The 16,438-nt window shown below is 39.7% G+C and overlaps 1 pseudogene; it reads right to left on the reverse strand.

The window, feature by feature from the left end:
• LOC149138680 (LRR receptor-like serine/threonine-protein kinase SIK1) overlaps positions 1-16,438 on the reverse strand; it is an 87,516-nt pseudogene that overhangs the window by 1,972 nt on the left and 69,106 nt on the right.

The following is a 16,438-nucleotide window of genomic DNA, read 5'->3' on the forward strand; positions in this document are numbered from 1 at the left end:
TGGTACCTGAAAGAAAGAAGATTGTAGGCCAGCACCTACGTACTAGTATCTTGGCTAGTACAAGAGCAAAGGGGGTTGGAGCTCCCTTCCAAGGAAGTTTGGAGAACGAGAGAAGGTTGTAGCCTTCTGCAGGTTGTAGCCTGCGTACTGGTATAAGGCTGCACCAGTACAAAATGATTGTAAACTGAAGTTTCATATTAAAAAAGGATAGAGACGACTTGCAGCAGGTGGTTTTCACCCACTCTGGGTTTCCACCTTATATCATGGTGTTCATGTGTGTGGTTTCTGTGTGATCTGTTCTACTGCATCTGTTTGCTCTTAATATGGTGAATAATGTCCTTATGCACTTAACTGAAGATAAACTGACTGAATTATAAGTTTTCTGGTTATACGCTATTTTCCTTAGACACAGTTGCGTGTACACGCTGGTTCACTTAATTAAAGTAGCGTATATGTTTCTGAGCATTGAAAAAGTTTTATAGTTCTGATAATACTGATTCACCCCCCCCTCTCAGTATTATTTCCAACAATTGGTATCAGAGCAGGTCCTTCAGAGAAGCTTGACCGCTTGAAGGTAGATCGATCATCATGAGCAACTACGAAAAAGAAGCATCAATCAGGCCACCGGTTTTTGATGGGACAAACTTCAATTATTGGAAGGTAAGAGTTACTGCATATCTTCAATCTCTTGGTACAGAAGTTTGGAACATCGTAGAAACAGGCTACACTTTTCCTTCAGCTACTCTTACAGATCCAGCCGAGAAAAAGAAATATGAAACAAATGCGAAAGCAGTCAATACTCTATTGGGATGCATCTCTCAATCAGAATTCATGAAGGTAATGCACTATAAATCTGCAAAAGAAATATGGGACAAAATGGTCACGAGCTATGAAGGAGACGATCAGGTAAAGCGTGCTAAACTTCAAACTCTCAGGATTAAGTATGAGACTCTCAGAATGTATAATGATGAAAGTGTGGCTAACTACTTCCTTAGGGTAGATGAGATTGTGAATTGCATGCAAAACTTGGGTGAAGAAATAAAAGAAGCTATTGTGGTTGAAAAGATTCTAAGATCTTTGTCCCCCAAGTTTGAATCTAAAGTATCTGCCATAGAAGAAAAAGAAAATTTGCAAATTCTTACTATGTCTCAGCTTCACGTAATTCTAACCGCTTATGAAATGAGAAAGGGAGGTCCATCAGACAGAAGAGAAGCTGCCTTCAAGGCTTCAGGCAAAGAAGATTATTATGAAGCAAGTCACCTGCCAGAAGATGAAGAAGAGGAATCAAATTTCGTCAGAAATCTTCAAAGGGGTTCTAGAAGGTTCAGAGGTAAGTTACCTTTTAAATGCTTTGCTTGTGGAAGAGTAGGTCATTATGCTTCCAAATGTCCTCACAAAGATAAGAATGACAAGGGAAAGGAACCTGTTAAATGGAACAAGAAACAATATGAAAAGAAGAAAAGCTACTACACTCATGAAGATAGTGATGGATTTTCAAATAGTGATGAAGATGAACAAGGTAATAGATATAAACTTTTAATGGCTTTTGAAGATGATGACTACATGGATGCTATAGATGTAGAAGGCTTTTATGAAGAAATGAAAGATCTCAAAGTTTGTTTAGAAGAGAAGAGTGCAATTATTGATTCTCTACAATGTCAACTAGCTGAAAAGGAAAAGCATCTTGAAAAATTGGAATGTGAGATTGTTTGTCTTAGAAAGGAGATTGAGAAAACCAAAGCAATTAATCTTAAGTTAATTAAAGGATCTGAAACCTTGGATGAGATTATCAATGTGCAGCGATCTCCTCTGATCAAGACAGGTCTTGGATATAATGGAGAAACATCTCAAGCCTCTACCTCTAAAAGTTATCTTGATGCAGCAAGGAGAAGCGAGCAAAGGCCAAATAAAAGTCATCAGGTGAATCAGAGACAGTTTACCTCAAGAACAAATAAAGACCATCAAGAAATTCGGGGACAAACTGCCTTAAACAGAAGCTACAATCAGCCACAGGTAAAATCTTCCCAATTTGCTCCAAGAATAAATAGAAACTACAATCGGTTGGATGATAGATCTGATTATCGCAGAAGTTTCTTTAATGGCCAATGCTTTTCTTGCCATAACTTCGGTCACAAAGCAGCTCAATGTGTTGCCTACAAAACGATCATGACTAGAGAAGCTCAAAAATAAGGGAGAATGACTGAAACCATGAAAAGGACTTATAACAACTTTTCGGTTCTTGAAAATGAAGTTGAATGCTCTATTTGTAATAACTTTGGTCATGAAGACTCTGAATGCAGGAGCAGGTTCCGGAAGACAACTCAGAAGGAACAAACCTCAAATGTTAGAACATGGAGAATAAAAGAATCACAACCAGAAAGATGTGGGATAGCCTTTTATGCAGAAGGTCAAGAAAGTCTATGGTACATTGACAGCGGATGTTCGAAGCATATGACAAGGGACAAAGAAAAGCTTGAGTCATATACCGCATTAGAAAAGGGGAAGAAAGTTTCTTTCGGGAACGATATCTCTGCAGCCATAAAAGGAAAAGGTGTTGCTCCGTTGAAAGAGGAGGTCAAAGCAGGAAATGTTTTATATGTTGATGGATTGAAGCATAATCTTCTCAGTGTCAGTCAGATGTGCGATCAAGGAACTGAGGTAATATTTAGATCAAATGGATGTTGTGTTCGCGATCTTGATACAGGTAAAACAGTGATCAAAGGAAGAAGGACTCCAAATAATCTATATATCTTTGAGGAAAGACAACAATGCTACTTAAGCAAGGATGATGAACATTGGCTATGGCATCGGAGGTTGGGGCATCTAAGCTTTTCACAAATAAGGAAAGCATGCAAATATCAGGCAGTTCGTGGTCTTCCAGATATCAAAATTCCAGACAATACCATATGCAAATCTTGTCAGTTTGGAAAGCAAACCAGAACTAAATTTCCAGAGAAGGAAGGATCAGCTAGCATGCCTCTCGAGCTAGTCCATATAGATGTATGTGGTCCATTTAGGAAGAGGACACCTCGAGGAGAAGAATATCTGATATTATTCATTGATGATTTTTCCAGATTTGTTTGGTTAGGGCTCATGAAGCACAAAGATGAAGCATTCGAAAAATTCAAATCCTTCAAAGCCTTGGTTGAAAATGAATCAGGACACAAAATTAAGTGCCTCAGATCTGACAGAGGTGGGGAGTTTACCTCAAACGAATTTTTCGATTTCTGTGAAGAACATGGGATAAGAAGAGAATTCTCTACAGCTAGAACTCCTCAGCAAAATGGGGTTGTGGAAAGAATGAACAGAACAATCCAACAAATGGCTCGTGCTATGCTTGATGAATCAGGTACTCCCGCAACCTTCTGGGGTGAAGCTGCACATGCTGCGGTTATTATTCTTAACAAAACAAATGTCCGAGTAAACAGCACTTAAACACCTCATGAGCTCTGGAGTGGTGAGACTCCTTCGGTGAAGCACTTCAAAATCTTTGGGAGCAAATGTTATATTAAGAATACTGATGAGCAACTTGGCAAACTTGAACCAAGAGCAGATGAGGGCATTCTTCTTGGTTATTCTCCACATAGCAAAGCATACAAGTGCTACAATAAAAGACTTGGCAAAATTGTTGACAGCATTGACGTAGTGGTTGATGAGAAGGGATATATTCCTAGGCAAGTCCATCATGAAGACATTGAAGAAGATGAAGGCTACCCTCAAAGACGGAATAATGAAGAAGAAGAACCTCAAGAAGAAGAAGAACCTCAAGAAGAACCAAAGGAGCAGACAAGAATAGAAGAGAAGACTCCATCCAGATATGTCCAAAAGAATCATCCGGAGTCTCAGATTGTGGGGCAGAAAGAAGCAGGAGTACAAACAAGAAGGACACTTGCAGAAGCTTCAAGCTATTTGGCATTACTCTCCTCCACTGAACCACAAAATGTGAAAGAGGCATGCAAAGATGAATGTTGGGTCAAAGCAATGGATGAAGAACTTGAGAAGATCGAAAAGAACAACACTTGGGAATTAGTTCCTAGACCAAAAGACAAGAATGTAATAGGAACAAAATGGGTCTTCAAGAATAAATTGAATGAAAATGGAGAAGTAATTAGGAACAAGGCCAGACTTGTTTGTAAAGGGTATGCACAGCAAGAAGGAATAGATTTTGAAGAGACCTTTGCTCCTGTAGCAAGACTTGAGGCCATCTGAATGTTCCTTGCTCTTTCAAGTTTTCAAAACTTCAAGGTATTTCAAATGGACGTAAAATCAGCCTTTCTAAATGGAGACTTAGAAGAAGAAGTATATATTGAGCAGCCAGATGGTTTCATTCTTGGGAATGATCCAAACCTTGTATGTAGATTGAAAAAGGCTCTCTATGGTCTCAAACAAGCTCCAAGGGCTTGGTACTATTGGTTGGACAAATATCTTCACCAACAAGGTTTTTCAAAAGGATCAGCAGATAGCAATCTCTATATAAAAGTTGAAAATAACAAATTGCTAATTCTTGTTGTTTATGTAGATGATATTATCTTTGGCAGCAATGAAGAAACTATGAGTCAAAACTTTGCCTCGGTTATGCAGAAAGAATTCGAAATGTCACTACTTGGAGAATTGACATATTTTCTTGGATTGCAAATTCAACAAAATAAAGGAGGTATCTTCTTGTCTCAAACCAAATACCTCAAGCAGATCTTGAAGAAGTATGGCATGGAAGAGTAAAAGCTAGTATGTACACCCATGGTTACAGGATGCAGCCTCAGTGCAAATGATGAATCAGCAGCAGTTCACCAACCCACTTATAGATCCATGATTGGGAGTTTGCTCTATTTGACAGGTACCCGACCAGATATTACACATGCAGTAGGAATTGTTGGAAGATTTCAAGCCAACCCAAAGGAAACTCATCTTCAGGCAGTCAAAAGAATCTTCAAGTATCTTCAAGGGACCCAAAACTATGGCTTATGGTATCCTAGAAATACAGATCTCACTCTTCATGCTTACACAGATGCAGATTGGGCTGGAAGTGTGGATGATAGGAAAAGCACAAGTGGTGGTGCTTTCTTCATGGGTTCCAGATTAGTATCTTGGTTCAGCAAGAAACAGAGTTCGATTGCCTTATCTACAGCTGAAGCAGAATATGTGGCTGCGGCATCTTGTTGCACACAACTTCTTTGGATGATGCAGACCTTGCAGGACTTTCAAATCACTTGCACTTCACCAGTCTCTATCTTATGTGATAATACAAGTGCAATAAGCATTTCAAAGAATCCATTCATGCACTCAAAGACCAAGCACGTACCAATCAAGTACCATTTTCTCCGGGAACAAGTGCTTGAGCAGAAGGTCAAGTTGGAGTATGTTCCTTCTAAGGAACAAGTTGCTGATATTCTCACAAAACCACTGCCCAGGGAAACTTTTGAATATCTCAGACAAAAGCTGGGAGTAGTTGATGCCTCATCCTGCTGTTGAAGCTTGTCTGTTCTACAGAAAAGTTGGTATACGCAAGTTACGAAAAGGATATATGCGTATATACGCTGATTTATGCTGGGAAAGTCGCGTGTATGGTGTATGCTTGTTGCAGAGAGTATATCCGCGTACATACGCTGGTTTGTGCAGGAAAAATCGCGTATATGGAGTTCTGAACAACAAGGGCAAACTCTGGTTTGAAAAGGTCTGAGATGGGTATGTCAGAATCCTTCAGACACAGTTTCAGGAGGTGCAGCAGACACAGGTTCAGGGGGAGCAGATTAAAAGTCTCATAAAGCATTGTTGGCATTTAGATGTTTTGATTGTTGGTTTCAAGAGAAGGAGCTCAGAAAGAAATCCTGGTTGTTGATCTAAAAGGTGTTTATCAGATGCTGCTGGTGACTTTCATAAGTCTTGGTCTAGATCTGTTGTCTCTATGTCATGTATCTCTTTTGTGATATCTATTTTATGGTGTCAAGGTCATGTAACGGCCTATGTTGGTTTCCCCACTATGCCTGGGATGAATGATGTAATATCATTGGTTGTTTCTGATGTGTCCCCTCTTGGTAGGGAGTATGGATGTATGTATTGAGTCTTTTGGTGATAGGAAGGTCCCTTATGGTGTATAAGTCTTGGTTCTTGTTGAAGAACATCTTTTGCAGATCTGGCCTACAGTCAGGGGGAGCATGATTCAGCACAGCCAAGCAGAGGTATCAGCATGTACTCAGGGGGAGCACAGCCCTTTGCCCTTGATGACAAAGGGGGAGAATGATTCTAAGGATCTTGAGGTTGCCATCAAGTCCAAAGGGGGAGATTGTTGGCATTTTGGCACAGGTGTGGCGCTTTGATATAGGTGTTGTCCTTGATGGCAACTCTCTTTGATGAAAGATCTCTATTCAGACTACAGAATGAAGAGAAATCTCATATACGCAGGTTAATCAAGTCCAAGTTGCGTATACACGCAGTCTATATGCATACTAAGTCGCGTATACGCAGTTTATATATATACGGAGGCGCTATGCACGCAGATATATGAACAGAAAAGGGCGTATATGTCGGGAAGCTTCCCTTTGGTCCATGGTAGTTAGTCCTCGGTACTTGAGCCTATGTATTTGGACCAAAGTATCTCGACAGACGTGTTGATCCCTAGTTTCTAAGTTGATGGTATTGAATTTCTACGGTTTGGCCCTTGGTATTGAGCAAGGCCTAAGGCTATATAAGGAGGAGAAGATCATTAGGCAAATCATCTTGAAAAGGCTTGAATATCTGAAGAAGAAAGAGATCTGGTATGCAGGTTCTGGGTTGCTTGATCTAAGCTAAGGAGAGATCACTTCGGTTGATGGAAGACTAGATCTAAGGATAGATCGGGATCTAATGATTTGAAATGCACTATTATGATATGGTTGATTATGCGTATTTCTAGATCTGCATACTGACGCAATGTTATGTTCTGGGTCTAACTGATGTCTGGTACAGCTGCAAGTTGAGAGAATTTATCTTAAGATCTGTACGCAGGTTGGCTTCGGTAAAAGCGCGTGTATACGCGGGTTTCTCTCATTGAAGTAGCGTATATCTTTTGGAGCTTGATTTTTGGGTTACAGTTGGATCTGACTGTTATTGCAGAGTTCTGTAGTCTGCTCTGTGTTCTGGTAACTGGTGTTTGACAGGGTTTCAGTGGTTCAGTGATTGATGATGCTAGTATTGGATGTTTTGTGCTTCAATGATTTGTTGTGAAAGTTGAATGAATTGTGGTCTTCAGATTGTAACGTTGTGCTTCAGGAATATCCAGTCTGAAAATGTATGAAAGGTGGTACCTGAAAGAAAGAAGATTGTAGGCCAGCACCTACGTACTAGTATCTTGGCTAGTACAAGAGCAAAGGGGGTTGGAGCTCCCTTCCAAGGAAGTTTGGAGAACGAGAGAAGGTTGTAGCCTTCTGCAGGTTGTAGCCTGCGTACTGTTATAAGGCTGCACCAGTACAAAATGATTGTAAACTGAAGTTTCATATTAAAAAAGGATAGAGACGACTTGCAGCAGGTGGTTTTCACCCACTCTGGGTTTCCACCTTATATCATGGTGTTCATGTGTGTGGTTTCTGTGTGATCTGTTCTACTGCATCTGTTTGCTCTTAATATGGTGAATAATGTCCTTATGCACTTAACTGAAGATAAACTGACTGAATTATAAGTTTTCTGGTTATACGCTATTTTCCTTAGACACAGTTGCGTGTACACGCTGGTTCACTTAATTAAAGTAGTGTATATGTTTCTGAGCATTGAAAAAGTTTTATAGTTCTGATAATACTGATTCACCCCCCCCTCTCAGTATTATTTCCAACAGTTAGAATCTTCTGCTAAAGGCTATATGATCATTATACGTGTAAATTTCTAGACGAGTTTTACCATCCATTTCACTGAGCATGTAAGATGTCCCATAGACTTCCATTCACCATGTAGTCATAGAACAACAAATTTCCATGTGGAGAAAGATAATAACCATGCAAACCCATAATATTATGATGCTTGATTCTTCCAACAGTCTCAATCTTAGTTTTGAATTGGTGCAAACCTTGTGGATAATGTGTGTATATTCTTTTAACAACAACTGGCTTCCAATTATCGAGAACACATTTATAAATTGTGCTTGTAGCATAATAACCAATTACATATTTCTCATTCAAATTTTCCATGTTTTTAATTATGTCATCATACATGTGGAGGGCCATGTCCATGTGAAATATTACTAGCCTCGGAGAACCTAGTCAAGATATGAAAGAATTTTTTAAACAAGGGACACATATTGATGTTGGTATAATTATTAAGGCCCATAGAAATAATACGTTGACCCATTTTGTTTTCTGACCCTTTGGTAAAAGGTTTAGGATGATTTGAACAGTAGAGAATTATAAAGATCATACAAACTGATAAAATTGAGCCCAACCTAAATGCAAACAATAGCCGGTTTTGAGACTTAAGCTGTCCATTTTCAAAATCAACTTAATACTCTTATAAATATAATTTCACTAAAATTTTTATCACAAAACATAACTAATCTATGGAATCTAAAATTTATTTAATGTTTCACCTTTTGATTGTTTGGAGTTTATCTCACAAAGTGATCCAATCCAATTGCCACAGAGACCTGGATTTCCTAGAAAGTTGATGCAATAATCAATATTGTCAGATGAAATGCACAAATCAACTAATATCTAGAAATAATACCAAATTTAACCCAAAAGTAAATGTTTACATTATATCTACACCTTTCTAGGGTAAATCTTGTAAAGTTATTTATGATAGGAATATTACCAGACACATTGTTATAGGAGAAATTTCTACGAAACAATTGAAATCATTTCTACTATAAATTAGTACACGAACTAGAAATATGAATATTATTTCCTTTTTAATTTCAGAACAAAATGAACTTAGAATAGGGGATGGGATTCAAATGAATTCTTACAGTGTTGTAAGGCTGAAACAATTGTTCAACTAATATGACACCTCCCCTGATAAAATGTTGTTATTCAATATCCTGTATATGAGATAACTCCAGAGTTATTTTCCGAATAAATATGAATGTATTAAATGAGTCGTATTTTATAATCCATTTCAAGGAACTTATAGTCATACTAAATTATGTAGCTACTCAAGTTCTTGAGGAATGAGACCTGATAATTGGTTAGCAGAAAGGTCTCTGAATTGAAGAGATATCACACTATGTTATTATTTTGTTAAAGTGGCAATGGGTACATTAATTAGTGATGTGGAAGAAAACATTACTATGGCACACATTTGCAGGCTACACAAATCTAGTACATATACTTACTACACAAATCAAGTACAAAGGACTTACATATCCTCGAAGCCTCTCACATTTCTAGATTATGTTGGGAGAAAAACAATGATTTTATTTCCACTCAAATTCCTTGAATTCACAATCCAAAAGAGATCACAAGGATTAATATAAAATATACCCATAGAAACTTGTTTTTTTTATAAAAAGAAAAAAAAATTATAACCATATATTCCTATGGTATTCCATATATTGGAGAAACAAGTTTGTCAATTAACTAGATGATCCATGAGCATGTTGCTAACATTAGGCACAATCCGTCCCACTCATCGGCTCTATCTGAACATGCGGAGAAATAAAAACACCATGTATTCATTGAGGACTCTAGAGTCATTACGAGGGTTGATAATTTCCACCATAGGAAGGTTAGGGAGGCTATTGAGATTAAGAGGCATGCTAGAAATCTAAACAGGGATGATGGTTGTGTTATCGGGAAATATAGTGTCTATGCAAAGCTGCTAGTCCCACAAAGGCTGGTAGCTACCTTAGAAACAAACAAACTAAAACTACTTTTGTTTTCCTTTATGAGAAATAGACAAGAGGGGAATAAGGAGACAAACCTCTGTCTTGCACTTGGTTCCTTGCTTGATTCCTCTCCCTTCTAATAGATCTTTTCCACTCGCTTCTTCGTCTACCGAGCTTCAAAGAGCACCTGTAGAATCAAAGCAACATAATACTATCCAAGAACATAGATCTATTATCATAAACATTATAGGACCAGATATATATTGACCACACAAATGCATATATCATCAATCATACAAGAATGTGGAGGAAAACTTGAATAGCTTTATTACTAATCAAGAATAACAAAGAGGATTACAACCAATTGTTCTGACCTAGCATCATCGTCTTAGCAAGAAATCCCTTCTTCACCTCATGAAAAGCTTAGATCACCCAACACTATGATGTTGCACCAAGAAACCAGCAGCACTTCCTTACAAGATACAAAATTCCAGCCTTCGGATCTCTAGGATGAGGGATCCATATATAGATGTTTGCAAGGGGCCTGAGTCAGCTTTTGAGATTTGATTAGTGTCCTCTCTCTGATATTTCTTCATTCCACTTGGAGATTGATGATCTCTTACTCATCCCTGGGTGAATGCAGAGAGGCAAGTGTCACAGGAGAAGTTTCTGGAAGATTCCATGATCCTGCACCTTGCAGATTAACCCTGCCATTTGTCCACTCTCGCCCATCGCACCCCATAGAAGGGCTTTTCAAGATGCATCACACCTCCCGTGTGTATTTAGGTGGGATGCAGCGCACTTTGACCATGGAGCAGGTGAGATGGTCCAGTTTTGACCAGTTCTGAGCAATTTTTCATGGAGAACTTCTGGGAGAAGATGTAATCAGTTGACCTTGTTCTTTTAGAGGTTGGAAAAACACTTTTAGGGACTTAAGAGCCCTTGGTTTATGGACATTTATGGTTGGGGTTGCAGTGCCCAAAAATGTCTATAACAATTGCCCCCTAAAGCATGAGGTCGTTAATCTGTTTTGATGTTGGGTGAGATGCTTTATCATGAGGATCTGAAGTTTTTTCGAGCTGGAAGGTGACCTGTAATAAGATACAATACAATACATTATCTTCATAATATTTTCATGATCTAGCTGAGGCGGGCATTCCCATGCTCAACTTTATAAATTCATTTTCATGTACATAAGACATACAATCATCTGAGTGTAGACTGATGATTCTAGTAGAGCCATCATCCCTTAGGTTGGATGATTATCTGTGTAGTAATGATGTACATTTGATGTCTTTATTTTCCTTAATATATATCGCAGCCCGGATGGGTGAAACTAGATCCGGGGTCTTCAATCTCGTTCGATCTTCACTCAAAGTACAAGTCAATCCATGTGAGAGATGTTCTGGAGTCGAACATGGAAAGACATCGCCTGATTACCAGCCAATGATGTAAGTTGTTAACATGTGCGAGAGGAATCACCGATAATGATGATGACCCTCAAGGTACTACAGTACAATTCACATGGTGTGAATAAGGGACTTGGCATCGAACACCACACAAAATCTTTCGGTCGATGGCCATTGATGTAAACTTGTCGCCGGAAGTGAGAAACTTGCCATTGAGGCATGCAAGCTTCAAAGTACTGAAAGGGTTATTCCTAGATCGGCTTCTTGGATAATGAGTTGATGTCGACAAGAAGCAATCTATCATAGGAGGGCCTTAGTGAATCCCACATCAATGACACGGAATGGAGCAAATGATTTTAATGGGGGTGAAAACGATCTGGTGATATAAGGTTCAGGGTGGCGGTCATGAAAGAATGGAGCGTAAATGTATTGCAGTGGGTGAGACACAGGTGAATTCTCTGAGCAACTTCTCTTGAACATATTGGCGACACTGACATGATGGATTGGTAGTGTTAACCCCAAATATGGATGGTGTGATGGACCCATGGTGATATGACCAGCGAATGGAACAACCCAACCCGACTCGGATGCGGAGTGAAAGTGTTATGTTTAAGAGCGACTTGCTATCAATAAATTTTCTTCAAGTTTTCTTCCCAATTTTTCCCCAGTCATTGCTGCCTAGTACCTCTTTATTTTTTTCAAGCTTGAAGAGGATAACATATGCTTGTTCTATAATTTTCCCTTCAGGCAAACCCATCGCTATGTTTTAACGAGCCTAGCGATAGTGAAACTCGTTCTTGTCTGTATGGACAAGTTTGTCGCTATTCGGTTTTAACGAGTTTAATGACAAGGATAACTTGGTCCTTTTCAATTTTAGAGAGTCTGAAAAAGGGATGTAAAGAAAACTCCAATAATCCTTTTTCGTCATATAATCCCTTGAGTCCGAAAAAGTATAAAACAATACAAAAGGGATGAATTTTCGGTACTTTTAACGAGCCGAACAAAACAAGCGCTCGATCCTTTTGTGTAATAATCCCTCAAGTCCAAAAAGATTAAAATCTAAAGGAGGGATAGCACTTCTGGTCCCTTTAACGAGGTGGAGAGGCCAATGGCTCGGCAATCTTTTCATATTTTACGAGTGAGTTGAAAATAGCTTAAAGGAGACTCGTTTTTTGAGGAATGAGTGATAAATTCGGGTAGCAGATGATTCAAGGTAAGGTTTGGAATTTTCCAATCACGATAGTGTCACAAGGATGGCTAATAGGATCACTCATCGCAGATGTTCCTCAAAAGGGGTAAACAATCAAATGGAGGTGAATGATTGGCCAAAACAAAGTAGAGGTGATGATGAGAACACGACCAAGGCTTCAAAGGTTGATGATAATACATTCATGGTGGTCATTTACCAGAAATTGGTTCATTTTTTAATGAGATTAAACTCTGGGGAAACATTTTCTCATTGCTTATGTTTATTTTTTAACGAGCTTGAATTCCGCGTTAAAACTGCTCGATATAATGGTCATTGATTGTCTTGATTTTACCATTGACAACTTTGTTTTTTCAAAGGTTTTACTGCTTGCTCAATTGCTTCATCAAACTTAGCTAGAAACGAATAATATATGTTTGAAAAATGAGTTAAAACACTAATATTTTACTTGAATTACGTGAAAAGTAATTTAAAAGTGATTTTTACCCTCATTTTACCATTTCATTTGAAGGTTTGTTGGAGCTTTGGAGGTGCTTTCCCCCTTGATTTTCACTAGCTGATTCCAGGAGATTTTGTGGACAATTCGCGGCGCCGTCTGGACCAAGTAGGAGCTAAACCTGAGCTCTTTAATTTCATCCTTTCCTTTTTGAATTCTGAGCATGTTTTCTGGTTTTTTTGAGCCTCTGGGGTTTGAAAAACTTGCCTTGGCTCCATCGCACCTCTTCTACATCGAAAGGTGTGATGCATGCTAGCTTGGCCATTAGCCAGACAACATGCATCCCACCTAGAACACTAATGGGGGTGCGATGGGCGCAAAGAGGGAAATTTATGCACAATTTTTCATGGAAATTTTTGCTTGTTTTTCACCAAATCAGGATCTTGACTCTTCTATTGTTTGTTTCAGAGATTCGTTGGAGCAAAATGCCTGTTACATGGCGAGAACGTGAGCATGAAGAAGAGGACATGCTTGCTTTACATGATCCGGTTACGATAAATGCACTGCGGAACTGTGGCTTTTTCAAGTTTTTCCACATCTCTTGCATGAGGCAAAAAATCAACCTGTTGCAATATTTTCTCAATGCATGGGATCCTACCACCTAGGAGTTCCAGATTAGGGGCAAGTCAATCCCCTTGACTATCGTGGACATCTATTTTTTGACCGGCTTATCGAGGCGGGGTGCCCCTATCTCATTATTAGGTTCGGCCCGTGGGGGTGAGTCTTTGAGAGATTACATTCGCAGGTATTGTAGAGAGGGATCTCAACCGAGTAAGGATGGCAAGCTCATTATCTGAGATGTCACTGACAGGTCCCTGAGGACCATTCTGTTTACTTTTGCTAGACTGGCTAGTAGTGCAGCTCTTCATGTGGCCAACAGGTCTTATATGCAGTACGCCTTGGAATGACTTGAACCAAAGGTGTTCAACTGGTGTGATGCAGTACTCTCTGTGATGAAAGAACAACTGACCAAGGCGAAAAATGGAAGATTGAAGAACTTTGGATATGGTTCTATCTTGACAGCTTTCGCCTTGGAAAAGATCCCGCTGATGCATCTGCAGTATGTTTCACTTGGTTTACCTCCATCGACTGAGCCACGGATGCAGAGATGGGTTGACCTTATGGCCAAACATGCTAGTCAGTCCTAGGTTTCCTTTTCTGATACCTTTTTCGAGTGGTTCAACCATTAGGAGATGGTTTTTTCCGAGTATCCATATGCCGGTATGGATTTCCGGGGTGATCCAGATTTGGTACTGCCTGCTGGCGAGCAGTGGGGTGTCATCGGTAAATTCTCTAACCATATCTTTGTTTATCGTTCCTCTTTATAATGTTCTTGTGCTTTCTTCTATCAGGACTAATCAAAAATCATGTGCTCATGCAGATGTTGGACCAGTCCGGCCAGTAGTATGCCTGAGAGTGCCAACTGCCACCCCAGCAGGAGAGGCTGTGGGAAGGGCTATCCTTCGCGACCTTGATGTGGCCGAGACCCTTTCAGCATTGCAGGATCAGGTTGAACGCCTCACTCTTGGTATTTCGGACATGAGGACTAATGAGCTGCCCCTGAGGTTGCAGCGAAATACTATCAGCATGCCGAGTCAGTGGACTAGGCTTTTACGCATGATTGCACAGGCGGTGACTTGTTATCACCAGCATCATTAGACTAGGGTGCCCCGTAGCGTTTTGAGTTTTGGTTCATTTGACCAATTTTGTCTTGGTTACAGAACATTATGTGTAAACCATAAACATTTATATATATATATTTTTGATTTTCGGAGTTCTATTTTGGTTAAGTTACATGATCCTAATGCAAATACTGATGAAATGTTTCTTTTTATAAATGTTGAAAATGTCTATCTAACACATAATTTGCCAATGAGTCTGTTAATGTGTTTAAGTTTCTGGAAATATGCTGGTATTGAATAAAATCAAATTGTCTTTCCAAAATCTTGACCCTTAGGAACATGCGATAGATAGCTGGATTTCGAACGGAGTAGATATCAGTGAGTTGTAGTATGACGAGCTCTGAGTCTATCCTGACGACAAGTCGGCTTATGCCATGTGTGATGGCATCAGAGAGAAGTCCTATCAATGCGCTATATTCAGCGATGTTATTTGTTGACCAACCAATACATACCCCTCTGAAACTTAATAACTCGCCGCTTAGATAAAAAAATGGCCCAGGCCACAAAAGATAGATTCCACGAACTACGACTCGCTCCGTCAGCATATCCAACAAAAGATTCCAATAGGTTCGACATCTACGAAAAATGTAAAAAGTGGATTACTTGACCAAAACAATTACTCTTAGCGAAAACAAAAATGTAACAAAAGCATATGGGTTACCACACTGAATCATGCGTAGTAACGCTTAAGGTACAACCCGTTACGGGGTTGCGCTAGTGGAATCCCGTCATAATCCATTAACTTGTAGGCTCCTTTTGCTAACACTTGCTTAACAATATAGGGGCCCATCCATAAAGACTTGAACTTACCTGCTCCCAATTTATTAGATTCCTAATCATAAAGTAAGACCAAGTCACCTTCTGAGAAGACACGGGGTTTGACATTCTTGTCGAACTATGCCTTGACTCATTTCTTATGGGCTTCGTTATCCAAAGTGGCATCACGACGGGTTTCATCCAATTGGATTAGTTCCAAGAAACGAGCCTCCTCTTCTGAAGTTCCGGGGAGAAGGTCAACTGCGAGTTTGAGGGATGAGATTTCACATTGAACTGGTAAGATTGCTTCTAGGCCATACACTAGTTGAAAAGGTGTGAACCCAGTTGCATTCCTTACCGATGTTCGGTATGCCCACAAGGCTGAGTACATGATCAGGTGCCAACTCCTTTTGTGGACTCCAATCATCCTTTGTAGCATTCGCTTCAGGACCTTGTTGATTGCTTCAACTTGTCTGTTGGCTTGCGGGTAATATGGAGTAGAGCTGTCATGGGACAACCCTAATTTGGTAGCCAATTCAACCATCATATGATTGCAAAAATGCGATCCATGATCTGTGACTATGGACTGTGGAACGCCGAATCTGACGACTACATGATCAAAAAAGAAAAGGGCAGCTGTTTCACCAATGTTATCTAATGTAGGCATCGCCTCGGCCCATTTGGTAAAATAGTCTACTGCGACTATGATATACCCATGCCCCCCGGTCGAGGTGGGGTTACATGTCATGAAATCGATGCCCCATTTGGCGAATGGCCCAACAGCAACTATCGGTTGCAGCCCAGGTGCGGGTGGTTTTCTGGTTTTGCTATCGAAAATTTGACATGCATGGCAACTCTTGACTGCGTTAATGCAATCTTTGAACATTGTTGGCCAGAAGTATCCTGCTCGTAAAATTTTCTGCGTCGTAGCATGACCAGATTGATTCCCCCCACACGCGACTGAATGGCAATCATTCAGGGCTTTTTCGGCCTCCTCATGGGTGAGGCACCTCCTCAGAACTGTATCAACACCACGACGATAAAGTGTATTACCGACAATCATGTAGTCTTTTGATTGGTATCGAATATGTTTTTGTTCCGAGT

This window comes from Pinus tabuliformis, chromosome X (genome assembly GCF_031772625.1).
Source record: "Pinus tabuliformis cultivar Carrire ecotype Pingquan chromosome X, CPIR1, whole genome shotgun sequence".
NCBI classification, from domain to species: Eukaryota; Viridiplantae; Streptophyta; class Pinopsida; order Pinales; family Pinaceae; genus Pinus; species Pinus tabuliformis.